Below are 12,059 nucleotides of genomic sequence, written 5' to 3'. Positions count from 1 at the left end.
TTCCCTGAAATAGGGAAGAATGAAATGGAAAAATAAATTTTTCCATTTAATTGTTAGATTATATTTAATTATTTGTTAGATTATTCATGTATTGCAAGGGAAAAAGGAACTAGATCACCCCATGTATCCAAGTGAAAATTTAAAGGGTATGGGCAAATTCGTTTGAACTCCTTTAAATTTTTTTTTTTTTTGGACAGTCTCACTCTGTTTCCCAGGCTGGGTGCAGTAGTACAATGACAGCTCACTGCAACCCCATCCTTCAACCCCAGGCTCAAGTGATTCTCCTGCCTCAACCTCTCCAACTGCTGGGATTTACAGGCATGAACCACCACACACAGCTTATCACCTCTTGGAGACTAACTTTGAGTTTGGGCATTCAGTGAACTATATTTTGGTTAATTCCCAAAGTTTCTCACTGTTTATCTTTAATTTGCTAAAAATCTAAATGTATTGTGAAATGGATTAGATTTCCTTAGCATTCACGGATTCCCTGTTAATGGGGCAGAGACGCAGAAGGCGTTCAGACATCATCAGGGTTACAGTTGAGTGCTTGCCCCATACACACTGGAGCTCTGGGCTCTGTGGCCCCACGGGGGTCCTCTGTCCACTGAGGGGGCCGGGTTACCTGGAAAGTCCCTCCAGCCTCTGCGATTTTGCCCTTTTCAGGTTAACATCTCCTCGTTGTCCTGGACAGCATTGCCTTTCGTTCACTGACCCACGAGTGAACAGCTGGCCAGTGGCCAGGGCTGCTTCCTTCAGCTGGGAGGTGGTGATGTGATTTCACTTCCGTGGAGCTTGGTTCTTGGTGTATTAAGGGTTCAGTTGTATCTTGATTTTTAATCTGCACCTCTGAATTGCTCTTTTGATTGCAAAGAGATTGCTTGCTGGATTTGTTTCTGAATATTTCGTGGATAACAGGACAACTTTGCTTATCTGTGTGTTCCTTTAATGTGTTTTTGCTGGGCATGTAAATGGGTGTCTTAGCCCTTAGCCCACTTTCTGTGTGTGGTGGATTCATTCTAATCATTTATGTGAAGTCTCTCTTAAGGCCAGAGGACGTGGGGTGCTGTCTCCCTAAACTAGGGGGAAATGGCATTGCTCTGCCCTCCTCGCTGGGAACGCTGGGGTTTCCAGGTGTCTGGACTTGGCTCCCACACTGGGAGAGTGGCTGTGGCTTCTGGAGCTCGTTTTGTGTGGGACCGACTCCTTCACTGGCTTTATTTGCCGCCGTCTTTGCTACTTCATGAGAAGGGATGAGGGAGTTGGGCCCGGGGGCAAGGCCTGTGCCTGAAAGGCTCGATGCAGAAACTCCTGGTGGGAAGGATGTTCCCTGAGGGCAGCTTGGAGTCTTTTGCTACTTTTAATAGACAAGTAACTATTCACACGGTTCTATTCTGCTAGTGATGTTTCAAAATAATTGGTGTAGAGTTACGAAGACGTCCGAGACACCCATGATCCACTCCGGGCCAGTGCCGGGCATTGTGCTGAGATGCCTTCAGACCACATTCAGATGCCAAAGATTCTTGCTTGGTTATTCTCAAAATTATGAGAATCTAAAATACGGGCCACGGTGTGGGTTTTCTCTTGAGCCCCCGTGCCTTTGCTTTGTATTTTGGGAATGAATGACTTCATCAAGGGGAAAGAATTTGAGGAAGGAGCCTCTGAAGCTAGGAGGGGGTGGGGAGGGGCGGGGGCAGAGGGAAAAGGAGTTGTAGGGGGAGGAGCCAGGCTGGGGCTGGGGCGTCTCCCCATGATGCTCCCCCACCCCTGGCGCGAGGCCCCAGGGAGGGACTGACTTTCCCACAGGAAATGTGTATGATTGCGTGTCTGTTTTGTGGGTTGGCCATTTGGATTGAGGGAATGTCCGTGTTGTGATTCCTTATTGATTCGAAGGTTGAAAAGGTTTGTGCTCAATACAGGGGTCTCTTAGTGCGATGGGAAACGTGATCACAGCCACCTTCGGGGTGGGAAGGGTCCTCAGTGGTGGCCGCTGCCGGCCTTCGCCTCCCCGGGTGAGTGCTGCCCCATCCCCGGCGTCTCCGACTCCTTGCCTGGCACCTTCCTCGTTGGAGGCCGTGATCCATCAACCTTGTCCACGCGTATCCTGCAGACTAGTGCTGACTGCAGGTCCAGGGGTGGTCAGAGGAGGCCAGAGGAGGCCCTCGTGATGCAAAGCTAAACACTTAATGAATGCGCTGCTGAGTGCATGAGCCACGTCAGCCCAAGAGTCCGGGTAGGAGGGAGCCGCGGGGTGGAGGGAAGACTGGACAGATGGATGCTTTCCTCGGCCCCTGGGGGCATGGCCAGGTCCATGCTCAGACCCTCCTTGTTTCTCCCATAATTCCATAAATAGCAAGGGAAGGACTCGGGGCACCCAGGGACCTCAAGGGTATAAGCTGTGTCCTCGCGTGGCCCCAGCTGTGGCCAGTGACGTTATTCTCTTTAATCTCAGGCTTATTTTGTATAAAAACACAAAGGGACAGAAGTAGTTCAAGGGCCTCTAAAGACTTACGTAATTGCTAATAGGCCTACTTTTATGATTTCTTATGTATTAAGAGCAAATCATGAAACAAACTCATTTCTGTTTGAAGAAATCTTTACTGATCTCTTTTTTGTGGAAGGCAACATTGATTCTTTTGATTCTTTGCTTAGTGAGAGCGTTAGTGCCCTCCTGCCCAGCGCCGCTGTCCTCCGCACACACCTCTGTCCACTGGTCTCCGTTCATCTTTCCGTTTAGAATTGTAGGAGGGGCGCTGGGATCTTAGGGCTATGAAAGAAACTCTGAAGACCACTTGTTTTAGGGGCAGCTTTTAGTCAGGGCTCTCCAGAGAGACAGCCAGCCGCGTGTGCGTGTGTCTCCAGGGGAAGGCTTGCTGCAGGGGCTACGGAGTCCAAGAAGTCCCAGGACCCACAGCCTGCAAGCTAGAGTCCTGGGACGGTGTGGCTTGAAGACTTGAGGAGTAGAGGGTGCAGATCCCACCTGGGTCTGAGGAGCTGAGACCCAGGAGCACGGGTGGCAAAAGACGGATGTCACTGGCCCATCAGCCAGACAGGTGGAGTGAGCCCAGTCTTCCCTGCCTTGCTGTTTTACTCGAGCCCTGGGTGGATAGGTTGTTGCCCCCTACACCGGCGAGGATGGGTCTCCACTCAGTCCAGAGGCAAACATGCATCTCACATAGAAATAATGCAGAACCAGCCAACTGGGCACCCAAGGCACGCTCAGGTCGAGGCACAAAACGAACGCTGCGCGTGGCCCTGACGTCTGCGTGTTCGCATCACTCCACGCGCATTGCTCGGTCATCGCCTCGGTGAGTTTGTAAGCTCGTGCGGTTCTGGGGGTCTTTGCCCCGGGTGGTGGTGGTGACAGGCTCCCCACTGCCCCAGCTGAGGTGTGGAAGGTGATGCCACCAACGGGTCCTTATTTCTCAGACACTTGAGCGGGTGCTCTGTGCAGCCAGTTCCACCTGCAGCAGCATCTGTGTTCCCTACGCCGATTCCATTCGCAGTGTGTGCCTGCCTTTTGTTGGGGTGCAGCCTTCCTTCAGGGAGGAACTGTGTCCTGTTCGCCTATGTCTCTTGTGGTGTATCTCATGGCTGAATAAGTAGCTATAGGATACCTCGGTGGCTGAATGATAGGTTCATTGGAAGGAAAACTTTACACTTTTTTTTCTTTTTGAGATGATGTTACACACTCAACGCCCAGGCTGAAGTGCAATGGTATGATCTCGGCTCATTGCAACCTCTCCCTTCTGGGTTCAAGTGATTCTCCTCCCTCAGCCTCCCAAGTAGCTGGGGTTACAGGCATCTGCCACCATGCCTGGCTAATTTTAGTATTTTCATTAGAGACGGGGTTTCACCATGATGGCCAGGCTGGTCTTAAACCCTTGACCTCAGGTGATGCACCCACCTCGGCCACCCAAAGTGCTGGGATTATGGCCATGAGCCGCTGCACCCAGCAACTTAATACCGTTTTTGTTTTTGTTTTTTTTATTCATAATGGGCTTGTGAAATGCTTACATCAATGTTTATTTTTAAAAATGTTATCTGTGACCTTTCAGCTTTTCATAGCACTTCTCGTGTGAATATTTTAAAAAAGCCCTTTCATTGTGGGGGAGAAGGAGTTATTCCTTTCAGCAGAGAGATATGGAGGAACAGGCCCTAGTGGGTCTGAGCACAGGCAGTCACCCCAGCCTTGGTGCTTGCTTAGGTCTGTTCTCCATTCACCGTAGCAGCGTCCACTCTCATTGTCAGCTTGTAAAAATAAGCTTCTTCCTCTTATCAGAATGAACAGTTAGTTTGTTAACCGTCACGTTAAGGTATCGAGAATGATGGCTTTCAGGCCTCAGATATGACACAAGTAGTAAATGCAGCTGACCCTGAACGACATGGGTTTTGAGCTTCGAAGGATCACTTCTGTTAATTTTTTTTTCCAACCTAACCCTTACTGAGAAAACCTGGCTTTGTGGAGGGCCGACGATTCCTACATGCGGTTCCATAGGGTGGCCGCGGGTCCTGTGGATACATAGATTTGGGTAAACTCGGGGAGTGTTCTGGAATCCATGTCCCTGTGTATACAGAGGGACAACTGCAGCTTTTTAAAAGTTTGTGTCCTGCCTTGTCCTAAAAAGGCTCCAAGGTGGATGCAAAATTATTTCATTCTTTTGGTTTCCTTGGTGGGATATTGATGTTTATTCTTCAGTGTCTAAAATCCTGAGTGAAAAGAGTTGGTGCTTCAGGAACAAAGCCAGTCTGGAAACACATACTGAGATATCCACCTTTTCTTCATGGTTTCACAAAAGGTCATGATCATATTTTATTCGGTTGAACCGTAGCAAACTGCCAATATTTGCTCTTTTTGGCCTAAAAAATGGCAAGTTCGTACAATATTAAAAGCAAAGCCTTCCTGGATGGGGAGAATAGGAATCGGTAAAAACCTGAAGTTGTCTGTCATGGCCTGTGAGTCACAGGTAAATAAACCTGTGTGAGGGGACGTTGGCTGTACAGTATTTTCTTCTGTTTTGAGACTGTCGGAAAAAGGTCAGTTCTATTCTGTTGGGTCCCTGTACCTCACCTTTGCTGCAGAGGGGACTTGCCATTACACTTCATGTCCCCAGTACCCAGGAGGCTGATGCCACATAGAAGACCTGTAGGTCGGTGAACGTGAACAGGCATCGGACATGCTGTGCACCTTGGGACGGATCTGAGAAGTGTGTGCTTGCAGCAGGTCTGGGGTGAGGGCGTGTTCCATCTCCTCTCCCTTGTCTGGCTTTGCAGGCCTTTGAAGTTGGTCCTGGAAAGTGAAATTAGTTAATGCTGATGAGCTCGAGGTCAAAGCCGGAATCAGGCTCATCATTTCCTGCAGTGTTCACAGCAGCAGGTTGTAAACTCGACATGACCTGAACCCAGAGAGTCGAGGTTCCGCCCTGCTTTGTGACTCGGTTGTGTGTGGTCTTGACAAAGTGAACATGGGTTTTCTTGATTCTGAGGGGGCCGAAGAGACCCGCTCTTCACTAGGGGTGTGAAGCATTGGACCTTCCCATCATGAGGCAGCAGGGACTCGAGAAAGCCCCACATGCCCTCCAGTTCCCTTATGTTGAAATGGTTTGTACTGGGCCATGCTGGGTCATTTTGGGAGGTAAGTGGGGCGTTCACATGGGGGTATACACTATTCTTGGTGTCAGGTGCGAGAGTTGAATTTGTAGAAGCTGTACAGATAGGAAAGAGCCTGGCAGGGAGTGCTGTTTACACGTAACCAATTTAACGAGAGGTCTGCGCTCTCCCAGGGTCCTCGTGTGACCGGTGTCTCCCAGTCTGCAACGGGATGTTCACGTGACTCGGCGCCATTGTCCCACTCTGTAGATGTCTGAGGATCTGTGCGCGGCTGCTCTGTTAGAGTGAGTTGTGATAATGAACTGAGAAACAGTGAACAAACCCTGAATTGGTTAGCACTGGTTCCACGGCCACTTCTGCCATGGTTGGAGTCATTCATATTAAAGTGTGCTGGACTCCTACGCAGAGCTCTGAATTCCAGAGACCCTTTAACTCGGCAGCTAACCAGCTGTTGCCTTCAGAAGACATTTGAGTCCCCTTTACCTGCCAGGGTGACCCTGGGAGTTTGAAGATGAGTGAGACAAGCCCTCCCCGTCTTGTGGATTTTACTGTCCAGAGGGGGAGACAGATGTGGATGGTGAAGGAGGCCCTATGAGAGGTCAGCACACATCGGTTTTATTTCTTCAGCACTTACTGTGTTCAGGCGGTGTCCCGGGCCATGTGCAGAGCATCTGGGGACCCTGCCCATGGCATCCCAGGCACAGTTAGCATCTGCGCCATCTTCATACTTGGCCTGAGTTTTGGGGGAAGTACCGAGGACGGCTTCTGTCTTTGCCAGAGAGGGTTGGAAGTCAGGGCAGCCCTCCACAAGGAAATGATCGCCAGCTGATTCCTCAAGAAAGAGAGGTGGTCCCCACATGGGCGGAGCAGGGCAGCATGCACAGACCTGGCTGTGGGGTCTGGGGCAGGTGCATCTGAGTGGGGTCTGCTGGGACACAGCAGGGGTGAGGTGTGAAGGCAGTTGGAATTTACAGGATAAATTATCACTAAGGCGATGCTGGGTTAACAGATAAAATCGGGACTCTCTGGGGTAAACTTGGACTTAAGGTTATCCTGGGCATGGGTGTTTTCAGGCTCTGAAGGCAGAGATTTAGGAAATTAGGGCAGAGCTGAGCCCCAGACGAGGATGAAGACCACCCTTGGGGGGATGTTGAATGAGACAGGGGTGGAAACCCAGTGAATGTCTTGGGGTCAGTCCAGCAGGAAGGCAGCAGAGGACACCAGTGCCCTCAAAGGCCCTGTGGAGCCTGCCTCTCAAAGTGCTGGGATTTTACAGGCATGAGCCACTGCTCCCTGATGATACTAGTAAAATTTCTAAGCAGCTCTCTCTGATACCCACTCCCGTATTTTTTTGTTTTTAAACCAGATTTATTGCTGTATTTTTTCCAAGAAAACTAAACAGTTACCTGTTTGAAGTACAAATAACACCTGTTTAAAAACCAAAAATGTCAATTTGCACAGAAGTTTCCAAATACCCAGCTGGTTTGAGCCTTGCAGTGTCACTACCTGCTCTTAAATTTCTACACGATGTATAGATAGCGAGGCAGGGACAGCTCGTACATCTTCAGGTTTCGATTCTACTATCTTGGACTATATTTTCATTTATTTTGGCACACCTGTGGGTGTGGGGAGCAATGCCAGGTATTTATTTTGAAGCTTGTCAAAGGAACAGTTGGGAAGATGTTCACATTTTCAGAATTTTCATAGTAATAGTTATAATTTACAAAGCATTTAAAATTGTGTAGTCATCATTTTGCTTTTTGCTAGATGTGCCCCTAAACAGGGTTGCTAGCTATAATTCTACGTCACAGGATTCAGAACAGTACCCTTTTGGAGCAGATGCCTGTAATCGAGGAATTCCGCCTAGTCAGTTCACTTTTAGCGTATTTAAAAGATTTTCTTTATCCTGGTTGGCACCTGGGGCTATAGTTTGTTTTCACTGCTATGGAATATTCCATGATGGAAACAGTAATTCATCTGTTTTTGATATCGGTGGACATCCGGATTATTTTGGGAGAGTGTGTATGTCTATTCAGCCTTCATTTTTTCAGGATTTTTTGTAGAAGATAGTGTAACAGTGTAACATCCTCTGCTACGGAGCCAACACGAACCCTGATGACAGCCACACAGACTCTCACACAGACTCTCATGCCTTGTTACCAGTACACAGAACCAGTTTCTTAAGTTGAAACCCAGTAGCAGATCCTGAAGTCATGTGAACGTGTCCTCCGATCTTACACTTGGAATTCACTTTTTATTACTATGTCTGCTAATTAGGAAGCATATCAATTATACAGAAATCTGAGAATGTATAATTATACGTTTATAACAGAAAAAAGCTTATTTAATATCCCGGAACACATGGCTATGTTTTTCCCTCATGCCCCACCACTGTTTTCTTTGCTTGAAATGTGAAATGACACTTGAATACAGTTTTCCAGTGACTGTTAGACTGACATAGTTCTTCAGAGACAGCGCATGTAAAGCACATGGAGAATTTCTGTTTGTGGAATGTGATTTCCCGGTCGCCTCATTCAGGCTGCCGCTGCCTTCCCCTCTGGCCCCCTGCACCGTGGGACGTCTGAGAAGGTCCCTGTTTCATCCTCTGGAAGTTCTGAAAAGGAAGGAGGAGAGGAGGGCGTCTCACGCTTAAAGTGAACTGACCAGGCGGAATTCTTTGATTACAGGCATCTGCTCCAAAAGGGTACTTACTGTTCTGAATCCTGTGATGTAGAATTATAGCTAGCAACCCTGTTGAGGGGCACATCTAGAAAAAAGCAAAATAATGACTACACAATTTTAAATTCTTTGTAAATTATAACTATTACTATGAAAATTCTTAAAATGTGAACATCTTCCCAACTGTTCCTTTGACAAGCTTCAAAATAATATCCCCTTTGTGTTGGTCCTTCAAGCTTTTATTTGGAGTCTCGGCTGCCTTAGTGGTTCCTGCCTTTATGTCCCTAGCTCGTGGCTTCATCCTGTGTCTAACTCACAGGCAGACAGATGGATAGGAAAGTTGTGTTCAGCCAACAGCTTGATCATACTCTCAAGGCTCAAATCGACTGGGTATTTGGAGACTTCTGTGCAAATTGGCATTTTTGGTTTTTAAATATGGTGTCTTATTTGTACTTCAAATGGGTAACTGGTTCTCTTGGAAAAGATAGCCATAAAGCTGGTTTAAAAAAAAAATGGGAGTGGGTGTGAGAGAGTGGCTTAGAAATTACACCACTAATGGCAGGGCGTGGATGCTTATGCCTGTAATTCCAGCACTTTGAGAGGATGAGGCAGGTGGCTCACCTGAGATCAGGAGTTGGAGACCAGCCTGGCCAACGTGGTGAAACCCCGTCTGTACTGAAAATACAAAAATTAGCCAGGCACGGTGACGGGGACCTGTAATCCCAGCTACTTGGGGGGCTGAGGCAGGAGAATCACTTGTACCCGGGAGGCAGAGGTTGCAGTGAGCCGAGATCACGCCACTGCACTCCACCCTGGGGCGACAGAACAAACTCTATCTCAAAAAAAAAAAAAAAAAAAAAAAAAAAAAAAAAACGAAAAACACCCTGGTAATGGAAACCTGACTGCGTCATCTGTGATGGAGATAGCGGATTATTTCACTTTTAGTGACAGGATGAATTGGATATGTTTGCAGTATTGATCTTGACAAGTGAAATGGTCAGAACCAAATGTGCCCCCCAGCTTGGGCCTCGCGGTTGGCAGAAGACTCTGGCGGGCAACAGACTGGAGACTCGCAGACCGAGGGGAGAATTCTCACGCCCTGACGCTGTTGCAGTCACTGCTTCTGGACTCCTGCTGGAGTGAGCGGCCCCTTCGCCTTGCAGGTTTTCGAGGCCTTAGGACCTGCCCCTCCTGGCACACCTGTGGGTGTGGCGAGCAGTGCCAGGGCTGAGGCACAGGTGCTGAGCCCGGAACGTGGGACCGGAGAGGCTGCACACACCGGGCGGCAGGCATCTGCTCCAGCAGCCGGGGTTTCCGCAAAGGGGCGGGGCGATGGTTTTCTTCCTTGAATTTGGGTGGGGAGGGTGTCCTGGGGTACTGTGTCTGCACTTGTGTTGCTCTGAGGTCAAGGTGTGGCCCCGAGTCCCTGTCCCTCTGCCAAAGTGAGGGTTTGCCCATTTTCAGGTCAGATTTCCCTTGGGTCCGGGCCTCTAGGAGTGGGGGGCATCGAAGGGGGCGTGAGCATGGTGGACACGTGTCGGCCTCTTCCTTTCCCCCTCCCCCCAGCTCCTGGGCTGTGTGTGAAGAGCTGCCCATCGGAATCGCCCTCCTGCCTGGTGTCTCATTCACCAGAAATCGTTCTCACTGTGGACTCTTGACTCAAATGTAATCCAGGAATGGAACGTGCTGTTGCTGGATGCCACACGCAGCATCGGGAGCCGAGTTGGGGATTATATGATCTTACCCCACACCTTAAAAGTGAAGATTATCATTGTCAGGCCTCTGAGCCCAAGCCAAGCCATCGCATCCCCTGTGATTTGCACGTATATGCCCAGATGGCTTGAAGTAACTGAAGAATCACAAAAGAAGTGCAAATGCCCTGCCTGGACTTAACTGATGACATTCCACCACAAAAGAAGTGAAAATCGCCAGTCCTTGCCTTAAGCAATGATATTATTTTGTGAAATTCCTTTTCGTGGCTCACCCTGCCTCAAAAAGCTCCCCCACTGAGCACCTTGTGACCCCCACTGCTGCCCGCCAGAGAAAAACCCCCCTTTGACTAATTTTCCTTTACCTATCCAAATCCTATAAAACGGCCCCACCCTTACCTCCCTTCGCTGACTCTTTTCAGACTCAGCCCGCCTGCACCCAGGTGAAATAGCCGTGTTGCTCACACAAAGCCTGTTTGGTGGTCTCTTCACAGGGGCTCGCATGACAATAGTTAAGGAGATACTGAAGTCTTTGCCAGCTCCAAGAGCTTTTTCAGTTTGTGTCAGGCCATTTTAGGCAGAAGGAAAAGCTTGCTTAGAGAATCTTACAGAAATGTTTGGTGCAGCGCCATTAATTCATGGAATAAATGTGTAACTTTCTGTGGTGGCCCTCTGGAAAGAGATGCACTTTGAGTGCACCCTGGCCTGCTCGCTGCTAGAATAGGCCGTGTCACCCCACTTTCCGTGGGTCTGCAGGTGGCCGTGGAAGGGAAGATGATCAGGAATGCTGGTGACAGTTACCGGTGCATGTTGATGTGTGCTGCTTTCTACAGGTGAGAACATTTCTCTTGAATAAACATCGCATCAGCATGATGACTGCAAGATATTTGAGTCTCATTCAATAGTGTTTCTGAGTTTCTTCTGTTTTTAATCTGCTTTCTAGCACTAGGCAAGTGAAGACATGGAAAGTAAAAACCCATCGAACTTGTAGAGATGTAGTGTTGTGTAGGAGCAGACTGTAGCCTCTGGCTCTGTTTCAAGATTGTAGGAAACTCTTAGCTGGCATGGTCAGGGTGTAAATTATCTTGTTTAATCGAAATGTAAATGAGTCAAAGCTGGTGCCTGCATTGTTGATGAAATATCAGATTTTAAAGGAACATGTCGATATGCCGTAAGATACCAGCAAAGTTCCTTGCTGAGGTTCGGCACAGGTTCGGAGGAGCTGGGCCTTACTTGTCACCAGAGTCGTCTCTGGGAGCAGATGCTCAGTGTGGGCAATAGTCACTTAGTCTTTCCAGAGCCGAGGAACAGCTCGCTGTGGTGTTTTTAGAACCTGTATTTTGAGTCAGTTTGTCCCACTTGACTCGAAGTTGCTGCGCAGTTTCAGACCTTTGCCTCGCACCGTGCGCTCGTTTTCTTGTTCCCTGATAACTGCCTCGGTTGCCCCCGGCCTGACATTCGAGCCTCGTCGTTCACGGACACAAGTTCCGTGGTGGCGCCCAGGCCGCGACTCCGGCTTGCACAGTTCCGTGCCTGTCACCGTGGTTTATCACATCACTCCCAGGATCTCCCATTTACAGGAAGAGTGTCCCTTTCCTGCAGGCCCTGTGTGGTGTGGAAGCCACCCCTCCCTGCCTTTCTCCTGTTTGAACTGTACCGTGAAGCTACTTCTGTTCTAGTCAACCGTCAGAATTTAAGGAACGGTGATTTATGTAACTTATCACATGCTTCTCAGCAGTTCTTTATGAACTTCATTCTGTTGTGAAATGATTGCAGTTTTCATGGCTATGCTGGTCTCACGTTGTGGCCCTTGGTAACTATCTTGAAATGAATTGCCTTCCCCATTGTGTGTTAAGGTTTTGCCTGGGAGCTGTTGAGCCCTCACCTCTGCTTAGGGCGGTGGCTTTGCTCTCCTGACAAGAGGAAGAAACTTATTTAGAGCATTTCTAATGTGGTTTTTGCTTCCAGACAGAATTACTTTTTTCACAAAGAGACAGCCACTAAAGACGTGGAAACACGTAGAATCCTTTGAGGAAACATGTGTGTTTCTAACTTGCCATA

Source organism: Macaca mulatta, chromosome 11, assembly GCF_049350105.2.
Source record: "Macaca mulatta isolate MMU2019108-1 chromosome 11, T2T-MMU8v2.0, whole genome shotgun sequence".
Taxonomy (NCBI): domain Eukaryota; kingdom Metazoa; phylum Chordata; class Mammalia; order Primates; family Cercopithecidae; genus Macaca; species Macaca mulatta.
The sequence above is the reverse complement of the archived record's forward strand: the minus strand, read 5'-3'. Positions refer to the sequence as shown.